Source organism: Papio anubis, chromosome 18, assembly GCF_008728515.1.
Source record: "Papio anubis isolate 15944 chromosome 18, Panubis1.0, whole genome shotgun sequence".
Classification (NCBI taxonomy): Eukaryota; Metazoa; Chordata; class Mammalia; order Primates; family Cercopithecidae; genus Papio; species Papio anubis.
The window spans coordinates 54,414,306-54,429,234 of record NC_044993.1 but is presented as its reverse complement, the minus strand read 5'-3'; the positions used below and the strand labels follow the sequence as shown (position 1 = coordinate 54,429,234).

General features: G+C 43.3%; 1 protein-coding gene across 7 annotated transcripts in view; it reads left to right on the top strand.

Annotated features, from left to right (window-relative positions):
* The window catches only part of ACSM3 (acyl-CoA synthetase medium chain family member 3), a 64,680-nt gene that overhangs the window by 19,528 nt on the left and 30,223 nt on the right, over window positions 1-14,929 (top strand). For 6 of the 7 annotated variants that reach the window (XR_002519168.1, XR_641322.3, XM_003916630.4 and 3 more), the window contains exon 1: window positions 10,414-10,549. The exons of the other annotated variant lie outside the window; for it this stretch is intronic. The gene's annotated coding sequence lies outside the window, so the exon portion shown is untranslated. Of the gene's footprint in view, window positions 1-10,413; window positions 10,550-14,929 lie in introns of those variants that run through there. 7 annotated transcript variants of the gene reach the window in all.

Below are 14,929 nucleotides of genomic sequence, written 5' to 3'. Positions count from 1 at the left end.
TACTTCTGTTTTGTTTTCAAGTTTACTGACCCCAGTTTCTGTGGGGTTTATATATGATGGCATTAGGGGTTCGCCAGTTTGGACTTCATACCAGAAGTCATAGGGCAAGAACTCTGGGTCATAACATACTTGGGGCTGCCCATTTCCAGGATCCCAGACTGAATAACTAGTCTGGTTATAGACACAAGTTCCTGTATGAGTCCCTGTACACTCATAGTAGGTCTGGTATAACAGAGTTTTAGTCACACCTTTTCCAGACCAGGCTTCTATCATACAGTGATGGCAGTCATCCTGGTCCCCTTTTATAACCATAGGTGAAAGTGTCAGTGGCTTCAGTGTTACTCATATGATTAAACTTGTACTATGCATGGGCACTCTTCTGGGCAACAAGCTTGGGAGCATTTGCAAAGATAACATGACAGTAAAATAATCAGTACAAGTAAGAGTATAACTATGCTTGTAAATTCAATCCACACTTACTTATCTATTGTTGACTTCCTCAGGCTTCAGCCATGCGTAGACTAGTCAGTTTCCAGTTGTGTGACTAGAGCAGGGCTTGATGTTTCCTTAAGCTTCAGCCGTCGACAGACTGACCAGCCTCTGGTGTGGTCAGAGCAGGGCAGTTGTTCTTGTCAGCAGTGGCTTGATTTCGCTGCAGGATCAACTGTGTCGGGTGGCTGCGTTTTGTTGACTGGTCCACTGGTCCTGAGTTGTGGTCACTGCTGGTTTCAGCCAGCTATAATGAACCCAAGGTGTGATACCTGCAACTTTAACAGCAGTGGGGGTAGACAAGATCACAATATGGGGACCATCGCATAAAGGCCCTAAGGTAGTTGGATTCCGTTGTTTGACCCAGACAGAGTCTCCAGGTTGGAAGGGATGTACTGCATCTGTGAGGCTAACGGGTATTCTTTCTCTTACCCACCCTTGTATTTCCTGCATGGTCTCACCTAAGGCTTGCATTTGCCGCCTTAAGGTCAATTCCCCAATTTATTTTAAATCCCCTTTTATCTGAGTTAAGATTGGGGGTGGTCAGTTGAACACTAGCTCATAGTGTTAATTTAGTAGGGGTGCACCTGACTCGGAGAAGGACCATGGGCAGCACCTGATCCCACCTTAGATGAATTTCTTGGCAAAACTTCTTTAACAGCTGTTGAGTGTCTGGTTCATTCTTTCAGCTTTTCCAGAACTCTGTGGGCAATAAGCTGTATGTAGTTTCCATTTGATTTTTAACATCTGCGTTAGCTGTTGTACTACCTCTGCCACAAATGCTAGGCCATTGTCTTATCCTAAAGTTAGAGACAGTCCAAATCTAGGAATAATGTCCTTTAGTAAGATGCTGGTTACTTCCTGAGCTTTCTCTGTCCTGGTGGGAAATGCCTCAACTCACTCTGAGAAAGTGCAGACAAACACTAGCATGTACCAGTAGCCTCCGGCTCAAGGCAGCTCAGTAGAGTCCACAGGCAGGTTTTCACAGGCTGTAGCTCCAGTTTCTTGAATTCCTAGGGGCCATGTTCGCCCCTGACATGAATTGTTTTGGGCACAAGTTAAACATTGCTCACAAACAGCTCAAGTGATGGCAGTTAGGCACGGCACATAGAAATGCCATCCTACAAGAGTCTCTAATGCAGTTTTTCCCATATGTGTTCCTTGATGAAACTGCTTTATGAACTGGGGGGCTATTGCTTCTGGGATAGTGAGCCTCCTATCTGAGAACTTCCACCAACCTCCTTTCTGGCAACTTCCACTCTCCTGCTTAAACCAAGCCTTTTCATTAGAGGAGTAGTTAGGGGGTTCTGTAAGGGAAAGCTCCAGCAAGGACATGGTAAGTGTTTCCTCTTCCTTCTTAGTTACCTCTGTCATTGCAGCTCTTTTGGCTTCTCTGTCCACCTTTCTGTTTCCTCTAGCCTTGTCACCTCCTCCTGTTTGATGCCCTTTGCGATGGATAACTGCTAGTTCTTTTGGAGCCCACACAGCTTCTAAGAGCTGCTCTATTTCCTTTTTGTTTTTGATTCCTGTCCTTCAGTAGTTAATAATCCTCTTTCCTTATATGTGGCTCCATGGGCATGCAAAGTGGCAAAAGCATACCTGGAGTCAGTATAGATGTTTACTGACTTTCCTTTGGCCAAGAGCAATGCTCTAGTGAGAGCTATTAGCTCAACTCTTTGGGCTGAAGTTCCAACTGGAAGAGGGCGGGCTTCCGCTACTGAATTCAGTGTTACCACTGCATATCCAGCCCATCTGACACCTTCACATATGAAGCTGCTTCCGTCAGTAAAGTATTCAACATCTGGGTTTTTTAAGGGCTGGTTCTTTAAGTCTTTTTGGCTTGAGAAAACCTCACCCACCATTTCCACACAACACCGATACCCTGGGCCACACAATGGGGGCTTTCCATGCTCCACCCATTCTATTGGCAGCAGTGTGGCTGAATTTAGAGTATTCACAGTCTCCAAGGTTATTAGGGGTTTTCACACAAAAGTCCTTGATATCTTAACATCCTAGGGTTAGAAAGCCAGTGATGCCCCCTCTGCTCCATCAGGGTGACAACCATGTGGGGCCCCCAAATTATCAACCTTTGTCCAAATGTGAGCTTGTGAGCATCTTCCACTAACAGGGCAGTGGCTACCAATGCCTTGAAACAGGGTGGCCATCCCGTAGTCAACAGGTCTAGTCACTTGGACAAATATGCCACAGGCTGATACCATGACCCTGGTGTTTGTACCAAGACTCCTGTAGTTCTTCCTTTTCTTTCATAAAAAGGCTTTGTCATGTCTGGCCTAATGCCGGGGCCTGAATCAAAACCTTCTTGATTTCTTTGAAGGCCATGTCCTGCTCTTTTCCCCACAGGAGGGGTTCTTTTTCCCCCCTCTTTGGTAGCCTTATACAATGGTTATGCCAAGAGTGAGAAATTTGCAATCCAAATGCAACAGAAACCAGCTGCCCCTAAAAACTCCTGCACTTGTCATCTAGTGTCAGGTCGAGGAATGCCACACACAGTCTCTTTTTGCTCACATCCAAGCTCATGCTGCCCTGGAGAGATGTTAAAGCCAAGATACCTTGCTCTTTGGCCACAGATTTGTGCCTTTTCCTTAGATACCTTATAGCCAGCCTCCCACAGAACATGAAGGAAGCTTTCTGTGCCTTGAAAGCACTCTTCTTTTGTGGGTACAGCCAACAATAAATCATCTATGTACTGCAACAGGACACAGTGGTCGCTTGTCGGTATGAAAGCCTTCAGGTCTGAGGCTAGTGCTTTCTTGAAAATGGTTGGGGAGTTTTTAAATCCTTGGGGGAGTCTGGTCCAAGTATACTGTGATGAGCCCCACTCAAAGGCAAAGATGCCCTGGCTTTCAGGAGCTAGTCAGACGCAGAAGAATCCATCCTTTATGTCTTAAGCATATAAACCAAGCAATGTCAACAGGAATTCACCCAAGCATTCTACATGGGTTGGGCACAATGGCATATAATGTAGCTGCAACATTATTTACGGCCCGCAAATCCTGTACTGGCTGGTAACCTCCAGAGGGTTTTAATACGGGTAGCAATGGAGTTTTCCGAGAAGAGGCGTATCTTTTTATTATCCTAAATTTAAAAAGCCAGTCTATATGCTTTGTAATCCAGGGTGGCTTCTGCTGGGATGGGATACTGATGGATTCGCACTGGGTCAGTGTCCTGCAGCAGTTCCACCACTACGGGTGCCTGATTTATGGCTAGCCCCGGGGGATTGTCTTCTGCCCAGAACCCTGGCAGCTTGAGAAATAATTCCTTATATATTGCCTCATTTTCCTGCTGGCAAAATGCATCTTTACAAATTTTGCATCTCTCATAGAGTTTCCATTCCTCTGTTGTTGGGACAGTAAGGGTCATTATCGTGGCTTTTCTTTGACCTAAGTTTAGAGTCATGTTCCCTTCTGGTGTAAAGATTTGTGCTTGCAATTTCTGGAGCAAGTCTCTTCCTAACAAGGGCACCAGACAATTTGGCAAATATAAAAATTCATGGTGGACTTCCTGTCCTCCAATCACACATCTTTTAGGTTTGAAGTGAGGCCTCTTTTTTGTTACTCTTGTAGCTCAAATTATATTGACATAATTTTTAGACAATGGCCCAATTGCTTGAGTTACTACTGAGTGCTCCACACCAGTATTAACCATAAAGTCCATTTTCCAGCCCCCTATCTCCATTGAGACCATAGGCTCCTTGGGGCCTAATGAAATGGAGCCCAGTCTGTCTCAGTCCTCATAAAAATCATTTATTCCTGCCAGACTGGTGGCAAGGGGTTCTGGCCAGCGGTTTTGTCCCTGATTGTTGCCTTTATTCTTTTCACTTTCTGGGCATTCATTCATTCCCTGATTGTTGCCTTTATCCTTTTCTCTTTCTGGGCATTCATTCTTCCAGTGTCCCATCTGCTTGCATCTCACACATTGATCTCTCTCAAGCCTAGGTCAGCCCTCTTGTCCTGGCTTAGCTTCCCGGTTTGCCTAGCTTGTCCTCTACCACAACTGCGACCACAACCACGTCCTCTCACAAAACCGGTTTCTCTTCCAACTAAGGCCACCACCAACAAGTCTGCCTTTTCCTTAGCCCTGCATCTAGCTTCTCTCTTGACCTCCACATCCCGATTTATAGACACATTAGTAGCCACCTGGATAAGCTGGGTAATATTCATGCCTTCGAAACCTTCTAACTTTTGAAGATCTCACTTTATGTCTCCTTGTGCCTGGCTTACAAATGCCACATTAACCATACACTGACTACCCGCAGCCTCTGGGTCAAATGGCGTGTAAAGCTATTAAGCCTTGCAGAGCCCCTCATAAAATTCACTGGGACTTTCATCTGGCTTCTGGCAGACCTCTGAGACCTTTCCAATATTGGTGGCCTTTTTCCCTCCAGCCTTTATTCCATTTAGGAGTGCCTCTTGATAACACTGCAAACTTTGTAGCCCTTGAGCCTGGTTAGGGTCCCAGCCTGGGTCAGCCTCTATTGGGAGTGCTTGTTGTGCATTCTGCCTCATTATCTCCAATGCAGGTGCATTGTTCTCCAGCCACTGGAGAGTGGCTTGTATAACTCTACAGTGCTCTTCCATGTTAAATAATGACAGAAGAAGTTTTTTGCAATCAGCCCAGGATTGTGACTTAGGAAAAATACTGCATTAGATCTATAGGAGCCTGAGGCCTCTCTGTATAGAAGGGACTATGTTGTCTCCAATTTAAGAGATCAGTAGTAGAGAAGGGCTGATAAGTGAAGAGCCATCCTCCCCCTTGGACTTAATTCTGTGCATTTAAATAAATTTGTCCCCTTGTTCCTCAGAGGGGCATCTGCATTGCTCGGGCATGGCCTGACCTAAGGGGGCCAATCTCATCCCCCTGGAGTTCCTCCCTTGGCTTTTCAGGCAAGGGCTCTGGCTCCTCTCTGCATGGTGTTGCCTGAGGGATGCTTTCTTCTGAGTCTGAGCCTCTGGAGGCAGCCGGGGCAGCCTCCTGTCTAAGCCTTGCCAGGGATGGATAATTGGTGTATGGGGGGTGGACTTTCTAACTCTGCAGGTGTGACCTGTAGGACAGGTATTTTTCTGCTTTTCCTGTGACTCCTTTTCTTTTTCTGATGCCTTGCAGTCTTTTTCTATGGTTCCTGGTTTTATCTGGGCCATCAGAGTCTTACAGTAGGTCTCAAAGCAGGCCTGCAGCCACTTAAGGTGAATTTGAATTACTCTTAGCCAGGAGTATATACAGAAACTGATCTGGATGCCCAAGCTGTTCTCCAACCCCAGTGACTACCCAGAACACTCGGCCAATTATTTCCCTGTCTATTGTCCCTTCAGCTGGCCACCCTACATTAAAAGATGGCCAGTCTATCTCACAAAGGCTTCTCAGTTTCTGTGGTGTTAGCTTAACCCCATAATCACCATTAAAACCTTTTTTAAAGTTTCTCAGCATACAGTCCAGTGGAGTAGGCTTTGACGTTTTTCCTCCCATTTCTTCCCTCATGGCACACTTTCACTCTTGGATCCACTAGATCAGGTCCTATTATGGGAGGTTCAGACACTGCTTAGCCAGGAGCATGCCTTAATTCCTGTCACAGCTAGCTGCAGCCATAGAGCTGGTCCTATGGGTTGTATGCAGCATCCTAGGTCTGGTTTTTCCCACATTCGCCTCGGAGCACACAGTTCACACTAAGAGAGCTGTGCCTCCCCGTGTCACGCCCCACGTTGGTCTTTTCTGAGACCATCTCTTTCACACACTTTCACACACATCCCCCGTCCCCGAAACGGTTTTCCTTTCTGACTGACTCTCGAGCCCCACCCGTGTCTGGTGTCAGTTAGGGCATGAGTTTTGTCCAAGTCAATGGACTTCTCCCAGTGTTCCCAACCCCCTTGGGTCAGACTAATTGTCACGCCCTGGGAGGTGATCAGGCTCCCCTTCCATCCTTATGGGAAGGGTCTTGCCTTAGGGCCCAAATCTTACCACGGTTCAGATGTCTGTGCACTGCTCCTGTGACTGTCCTGCAACCCTTTCTACTGGTTCCATTTGCACTTTCGGGGGAAGGCTCCAGAACGCAGGAGGGCCAGGCTGTTCTCCTTCTGGGCTGAAACTCTCGGTGGTGCAAGGACCCCAGGTCTCCCATGTCCTGGGGCTCTAGCCCACAGGCAAAGGAGACAGAAAATCTGCCATTTCCAATCCCGGACGAGGCCCCTAGAAATGTTACAGGACAACCAAAGACTGCAGAGACTGAAAAAGGTTCAGGAGAGTTTATTAAGGTGATCACCGGCTCAGCCAGACATATGTCCAGAAAGTCTGAGTCCCAAACAAAGGGCTTTCCCTAGTTTTAAACATCTTAAGGTGGGAACTCCGTGAGGTGGGAAGCAAGTTACAGAAGTGAGAAACAAAGGCAATTAATCAAGCATTACAACATTTCTTACATCTTGAGAAAAACATGTCTTGCAACTTAAACTTACCAGTCTTGTGACCCTGCAGCCATGCTAGGGAGGTAAGCAGGGACTTACTGGGCCTGTAATAAACTTTGAGGAATGTGGAGTTGAGAAGTATAGATAAGGTCCACTGACCACAGAGAGAAGACAGGCTGTTAATATTCTCTTTTAACTTGAGTGTAACTCAAGTTAAAGTTGCAGCAACTTCAAGAGGATTTAAAAATTTCTATTACTGCTACAATTAGGTTATAGTTGATTTCATTAATTCCTTCTTCATCTTTACTATGTCTTTCCAGAGAGTGTGATGCCTTTTGAGGTCTAATAAGAGACATTCACAAGTGTTCTCTTTGAGGCCTGCTACCTGGAGGCTTCATCTACTTGAAAAGAACCTTGGTTTCTGCAACTCCCCACCCTTTACCTTAACTCAAGCTGATTTCAACTCTTCAGCCAGAGCTTAGCCCTTTCAACCAATTGCCAATCTGGAGATCTTTAAGTCCACCTATGACCTGAAAACCCAGCCCCTCCTCCTTTGAGATGTCCCAACTTTCCAGGCTGAACCAACATATAAACATTTTTTTTTTTTTTTGAGACGGAGTCTCGCTCTGTCACCCAGGCTGGCGTGCCCAGGCTGGAGTGCAGTGGCATGATCTCAGCTCACTGCAACCTCCATCTCTCAGGTTCAAGCTTTTCTGACTGAGCCTCCTGAGCATGTATTGATTTATGTCTTTGCCTATAATGTCTTTGTCCCTAAAATGTATCAAATCAAACTGTAACCCAATCACCTTGGGCACATGTTCTCAGGACCTCCTGAAGCTGTGTCATGGGTCATGATCCTTAACCATGGCAAAATAAACCTCTAAATTAATTGAGACCTGTCTCAGATACTTTTTAGCTTACAGATTGAGATCTTAACCTGTAAGATTTGACACCATTTCCAGGTAGATAGTGTTGAACTGAAGTAGGACATGACACCCAAGCTGGTGTACACTGGAAAATTGCTTGGTGTAGTGAAAATCCCCCACACATCTAGTGTCAGAAGTGTTATTGTTAGAGTAGGTAGTCAGGCAGATATGGGCAAGGCAGGAAAGGCAAGAATGTCAGGCGACAATCAGGTGATAGCCAGGCAGTTATTAAACTGTCACTCTAAAATAATAATTGGTTGCAGTAGATGCCAGGGAAAGGCAATCTCCTAAGAGATAGAAAACACCTAAGGGTGGTGATCAGCTGCTTTCCACTAAGATCTCAGGAGTTGGGCAAGTGTGCTTAAGCATGCATACAAAGTGGCAAAGTGGCAGAGTTTAACTGGTCTCTAGGAACACTTGACTGGTAAGGGAAAAATGCCTCAAATGAGCATGTGCACAACGTCAGTAAAAGACACTGCACATACAGCCCCTCCCAAGTGCTGACAGGCCACTGCGCATGCAGAAAGCCCACGCCAAGGAAAAATCAAAGGAGAGATACAAAACCTTGGCAGCATGCCAATGTATACAACCCCAAGTCAAAAGTCAAACAGGGCACCTGGATCTCTCAAGTTGCCTGCTTGCCCCTCTTCCTTTGGTTCCTGCTCTAGAACTTTCTAATAAACTATCACTCCTGCTCAAAAACTTGCCTCAGTCTCTCACTCTGCCTTATGATGCCTCTTGGATGAATTATTTCCTTTGAAGAGGCAAGAATCAAGTTACTGTAGATCCGTATGGATTCACCACTGCTAACATTATGTTGAGTGCTATGTGTAAGAAAAAAAAAACCTTTTTTTCCCTATCTCTAATAATGAGCTTAACATCAGAATAGAAATAACAGAAGAAAAAAATCAAAGAACTGGAAGCCAGAATTTACTCAACCTGAACAACAGAAAGAAACTAGAATTGGAAAAAAAGAAAAAAAAAAGAACAGAGCCTCAGGGACCCGTGAAACTATCATAAAAGATCTACATGGGGACTAAAAATTTACTCCAAGAAATAATGGCTGAAAACTTCTAAAATTTGTCAAGAGACATAACTATAGAATTCAGCAATACAGAAAAAGAAATATACACTAGGACCAAGTGAGGTTTATTCCAGGGAGGCAGGGCTGGTTCAATATTAGAAGATCAGTGTCATCTATCTTATTAACAGGCTAAAGAAGAAAAACATCACATGCTTATAGTAACTGATGCAGAAAAAACACTTGCCAAAATTCAACACCTATTAATGATAAAAATTCTCAGAAAAAAATAGAAATAGAGGAGAATTTCCTCAACTTGATAAAGGGCATTGACACAAAACCTATAGCTAATATTGTACCTAACCATGAAAGACTGAATGTTTTCCCTCTAAGATCAAAAGCAAGGCAAGGATGTCTGCTCTCATCACTCTTATTCAATGTAGAGCTAGACATTCTAGCTTGTGCAATAAGGCAAGAAAAGGAAATAAAAGGCATATAGATCTAAAAGAAATAAGTAAAATCTGTTTACTTATTTACAGGTATTGTGATTACACAGAAAATCCCAAGGAATCAACAACGGAAGATTCCTAGAACTCAAAAGTGACCAACAAATTCCTCTTTAAGTAAATTTAAGTTGGGTCTCTATCACGTGTAATTGAAAGAGTCCTTTATTTATTCACAAATCCATCAACTATTTATTGAATGCCTAAAATTTGCCAGTAGCTATTCCAGGCAATAGATAAACCATCAAACAAAAGAGTTTTTACCCTCAAGGGTGATAGTAAGAGATGTAAAAAGTTAAAAAAAAAAAAGGTAAAAGAGAAAAAATGAAGAATGGTACTTTAGAAAAATGTGGTAAGGGAAGAGTTATTTAATAGGACACCTCATAAAATGAAGAATTTGGCCAGGGGGATATCTGAGGGAAGAGTTCCAATCAGTGGAAACTGTGAATTCAGAAAGCCTGAGGCTGAAACAGGCAAGTGTGTTTGAGAAAAAGCAAAGAGGCTGGTGGCTGTCCTCAGTGAGGCAGAGGAAGGGGAATGGGCTGTGGATCAGAGGACCTTGTGTCAGATTATGCAACTCCTTGCAATTCATGTAAGGACTCGGATTTTACCTGGAAAGGAAAGAGAAGCACTGAAAGAGCTGAGCAGGGGAGTAAGTAACCTGATAGCGTTTATGTTTAGTCCTGCCACTTCAACAGATAAACACATCAACGTGTTTGCTGAGATTTAAGCCAACCCATAACCACCCCTCAACTTCTTTCCTTTCAATTTCAAAACTTCTCTATGGCTTCCTCCATCTGTTCTTTCCTCCTTCTGAAAAGTGCTTTCTTTGCCCCTTTACAGAACTAACCACTTCAGCAACTCCTTGGACACTTTCCTTCTTGTGAATAATTTGCTCTATCGGCCCCTCAAAAGCTTGCCGTGTATGTAAATCATTACCTGTAAGAGGAACCGCTGGGAGTCGTGCAAACTTTCATTGTAAACTTTAGCCCAGAATTTGGCTCCTCCTCCAGAATGTCTCCACCAATCAAGGAAAGTGCTTTGGGCCAGTCTTGCTCCTCCGGGTTGTCAGGCTGCTCCTCCCTCTTGTTTTGACTGCTACGAGGAAAAAGCAGATGTGAGAACTCAACATTCAGGACTGCTCTTCTAGGAAACAAGTCTGCCATAATCTCCAGCTGTGTTGGAATCTGTTAACTAGTGAGTACCTCATCTCCTCTCCTGTGTAAGATTTCCTGAACTGGCACGTCTGATTTTTAGCAAAGATAACAAACAGATGAACAAAACCAACAATCAAAAATGCTGTCATTAAAGTCTTGGGCAGCCAAAGTTTCTCTCAGAATTTCTCAGTTGTGTGATACTATCTATTAAGTGATGAGGAGTATGCACACACAAAAGGCTATAAATGTAGCAGCTGAGTTTTCATATTGAGCCTTTTGGTGCTATTTGATTTTCTGAAAAAGTATGTACATGTGTTAACTTGATTTTTTAAAATTTTAATTTTAATTGAACCGGATGTGGTGGCTCCTGCCTGTAATCCCAGCACTTTAGGAGGCTATGGTGGGCAGATGAAGATCACTTAAGGCCAGGAGTTCAAGAACAGCCTGGTCAACATGGTGAAACCCTATCTCTACTGAAAATAAACAATTAGCCAGGTGTGGTGGCAGGTGCCTGTAACCCCAGCTACTTGGGAGCCTGAGGCAGGAGACTCACTTGAACCTGGGAGGTGGAGGTTGCAGTAAGCTGAGATTGCACCACTGCACTCGAGCCTGGGCGACAGAGCAAGATTCCATCTCAAAAAAAAAAAAAAGACCAGGTAGTGGCTGAGTTTTTCACTGTTCTGTCTGCTTAGCTCCCCACCTCGCTGGGTGACAGATCTTCTGCATCATCCAGAACGTATGTAAATTACTTCTAGGAAACTTTGAGAAACACGGATGCAAACCTAAGAGCAGCCAGTTTTCTCCTTTAAGTGGTCAAGGGCAGCTGCAAAAGTTCTGTGTAGGAGGGGTTTCAGGCAGGGTCTGGTTGGGGTTGGAGAGAACAGCAGTGGCTTTACCTTGCGTTGACGCTGTATATGTTAAACTACTGTTGTTACTCTTATATTTAGAGGGAGGATGTTTATGGAGATGTGGGGAGGCTAAAGCCCCCTTGGCTGTAGGGACAAAGATCTTGCATTTCAGATGAGACCTGAAATACTTTCAGAGCCCATCTGACCAGGGGTGGTACTGTCTTTCTTAGAAGAGTTTTCCTTATCAGTGTGGCTCACTATAAAAATCCGGAGTCACCCTGGAAAAGTTATCTCAGCTCTTTTACCTACAAATAATTTTATAAACCTGGGAAATAGAAGTTGTAAAATGCTAAGATCAATGAAAAGGGAGGAAAAGAACTTTGCTGAGGAGAAGGCAATCTTATGGTTTTGATGAAGAGGATATTGATATTTGCTTTTTGGTAGAACAGAATGGTTAGGTTCATTTTAAGCTCCAAATGACTGATCAATTTTCTTTTCAACATATGTTTGAAGGATTCTGAATGTGGTATAGAGTATTGTATGGAAGCTAGGGAAGAAATCATACTAAACTCTTGATTCTATTCAGAATCAGCAAGCTAAGTATGGTATATTTATCCCCAATCATATTGATATTTACATAATTATATAATGTCTTCCTTAATAGTCTATAAGCTTCATGGGAGCAAGACCAGCTGTGTCTTGTTCACAGCTATATTTTCAGCATTTAGTACAGGTCTGGCATATAGCAAGTGTTCAATAAATATATGGGTAATGAATAAATGCATTGTCCAATTTAAATATTAGACTTGCCAGCTAATTCTGTTAAGAGGAGAGCACCCAAGAGCACAGACTGTGACTTGCCAGCATACAACAGGGTCCAGTTTGTGTCTGTTTGTGTATACTTCCTTGTCTGTAAAATGAAAATAATAATAATTAACTGCAAAGTGCTTAACAGTACAACCACCTGCCAGATCTCTGCAAAAATGTTACCTCCCTAGAGAGACCTTCTAAAAGGTCCCTTTTCTCCCATTACTCTCTTTGTTTTCTTGTGTAACATCACATTTATTTATTCCCTTGTTTACTGTATGTGTCCTTCCATGAGAGCAGGGAGGACCTTGTCTCTTTCATTCCCTCCTATATCCTCTATGTCTGAAATAATTCATGGCAAGTGATTAATAATTGTTGAATAAATAAGTGAATCATGCCAACCTACCAAGAATGAAGCTCAAGACCTTATGATATTTGTCCACATTCCTGCCTCTTATTTAATAGAATCAGAAATTTTTTCTAATACCTCACAACCATTTAAAAATACTATTCATTTTCACATCCAAGTAATGAAAGAATCAGGACATTCCTTTTGGAAGAAATAGTTTCAACATTTTATCTAAATTGCAAAATTATACAAAAACTCAAGTGATCATTGATAGGGGACCAGTTTAAGAAATTACAGTGCAGTTCTTCACTAGAATGTCATGCAACTGTTAAAAGAAAAAAACATGGCCAAGTGTGTTGGCTCCCACCTATAATCCTAGTGCTTTGTGAGGCTGTGTGTGTGTTTGTGTATATTTCCTTGTCTGTAAAATGGAAATAATAATAAATAACTGCAAAGTGCTTAGCACAGGAGGATTGCTTGAGGTCAGGAGTTTGAGACCAGCCTGGGCAACAAAGCGAGACCCCATCTCTAAAAAAAAAATTTTAAAAACACTTAGCTGGGTGTGGTGGCACACACCTGTAATCCCAGGTACTCTGGAGGCTGAGGCAGGAGGATCGCTTCATCCCAGAAGTTCAAGGCTGCAGTGAGGTATGGTCGTGCCACTACAGTCCAGTCTGGGTGACAGAGTGAGATCCTGTCTTTGGGGGAAAAAGGAAAGAGTAAATAAATAAATACTTATTTAAAAAAATAGAATGGGCCGGGCGCGGTGGCTCAAGCCTGTAATCCCAGCACTTTGGGAGGCCGAGACGGGTGGATCACGGTCAGAAGATCGAGACCATCCTGGCGACAACACGTGAAACCCTGCCTCCCTACTAAAACACAAAACTACCGGGCGAGATGGCGGCTGTAGTCCCAGTTACTTGGGAGGGGCTGAGGCAGGAGAATGGCGTAAACCCGGGAGGCGGAGCTTGCAGGAGCTGGCGATCCCGCCACTGCACTCCAGTCTGGCGACAGAGCTTGTGACTGGCCTCAAAAAAAAAAAAAAAAAAAAAAAAAATAGAATGAAGATCTCTGTGCACTGGTATGGAAAGCCCTCAAAAGGTAGGTTGTTAAAAATGTTTTTAGTGGGCAGAATAGTGTGTATTCTGGGCTATCTGTTGTGTAAAATTGGTGGAGAAATAAGAATCTATACTCATAATTTACTTGAGTGCACATAAAGAAATCCTGAAAAGATAAGTAGAAAGAATAATAGTGGTTTCCTGGGGGTGAGAGCAAATCAGGCAGCTTTGAGACTAGAGGTGGGAGGCAGATATTTTTTTTCTCTATGTACCTTTTATGGTTTTTTTGAGCCATTTGAAGATATTATGCGAAAAAAAATTAAAAACAGAAAGAGACAAGTAGTGTTGGTTACTTCTTCTTTCAGTTGAAGGGAACCTGATGCTAATTCTGTTAAGAGGAGAGCACCCAAGAGCACAGACTGTGACTTGCCAGCATACAACAGGGTCCAGTAGTTCCCTCTCTACCCAATCGCCAATGCCAGACAGAATGACGTTGTTGGACTTAAGGTCTTAACCCGCAGGGCAACTGGGATTCAGAGTGATTTTAGTTCTGTTCTTAAGAGCAGCCTTTTCTCCTAAAGCCTGCCAAGAAATTTTTGCTAATGCTTCCCGGGAACATAACAGACAAGGCCCCTGCTCTAGTAGAGCTTACATCACAGTGCAAAGATAAGCAAACTGCAGCCCATGGGCCAAATCCAGCCCTCCGCCTGTTTTTGTATAGCCTTTATACTAAGAATGGTTTTTAAATTTTTTAATGGTTGAAAAAATAACTAAAAGAGGAACACCAATTCATGACACATGAAAATTAAATGAAATTCTAGTGTCAGTATCCATGAATAAGGTTTTATTAGAACATGGCCATGCCAAAATATATTTATGTATTGTCAATGACTGCTCTGTCAATGGCAGAGTTAAATACCTGCAGCAGAACCATATGGCCCACAAAGCCTCAAATATTTAGTATCTGGCCCTTCACAGAAAAAGTTTGCTGACCCCTATTCTAGTAATATGCTTGGCACCATGATAAGCATTTCACATGCAGTATCCCATTCAGTCTTCAGGAGAAATCTCTGATGGAGGTTCTATTAGTCGCTCCATTGGTAAAATGTGAAACTGAGGTTCAGAGTGATTAATAATTCAAATAAGGTCACACAGTTCGTAAGTGGCAAAACTGGGAGACCATATCACATGACTATATGACTCAGTAGCCAACGTATTTAACCATCATGCTATAGACCAGTGCTTTTCACACTTGAATGTACATACCAGTCACCTGGGATCTTGTCAACGTCTACCAATTCAGCAGATCTAGAGTGGGGCCTGAGAATGTGCATTTCTAACAATCTTCTAGGTGATGA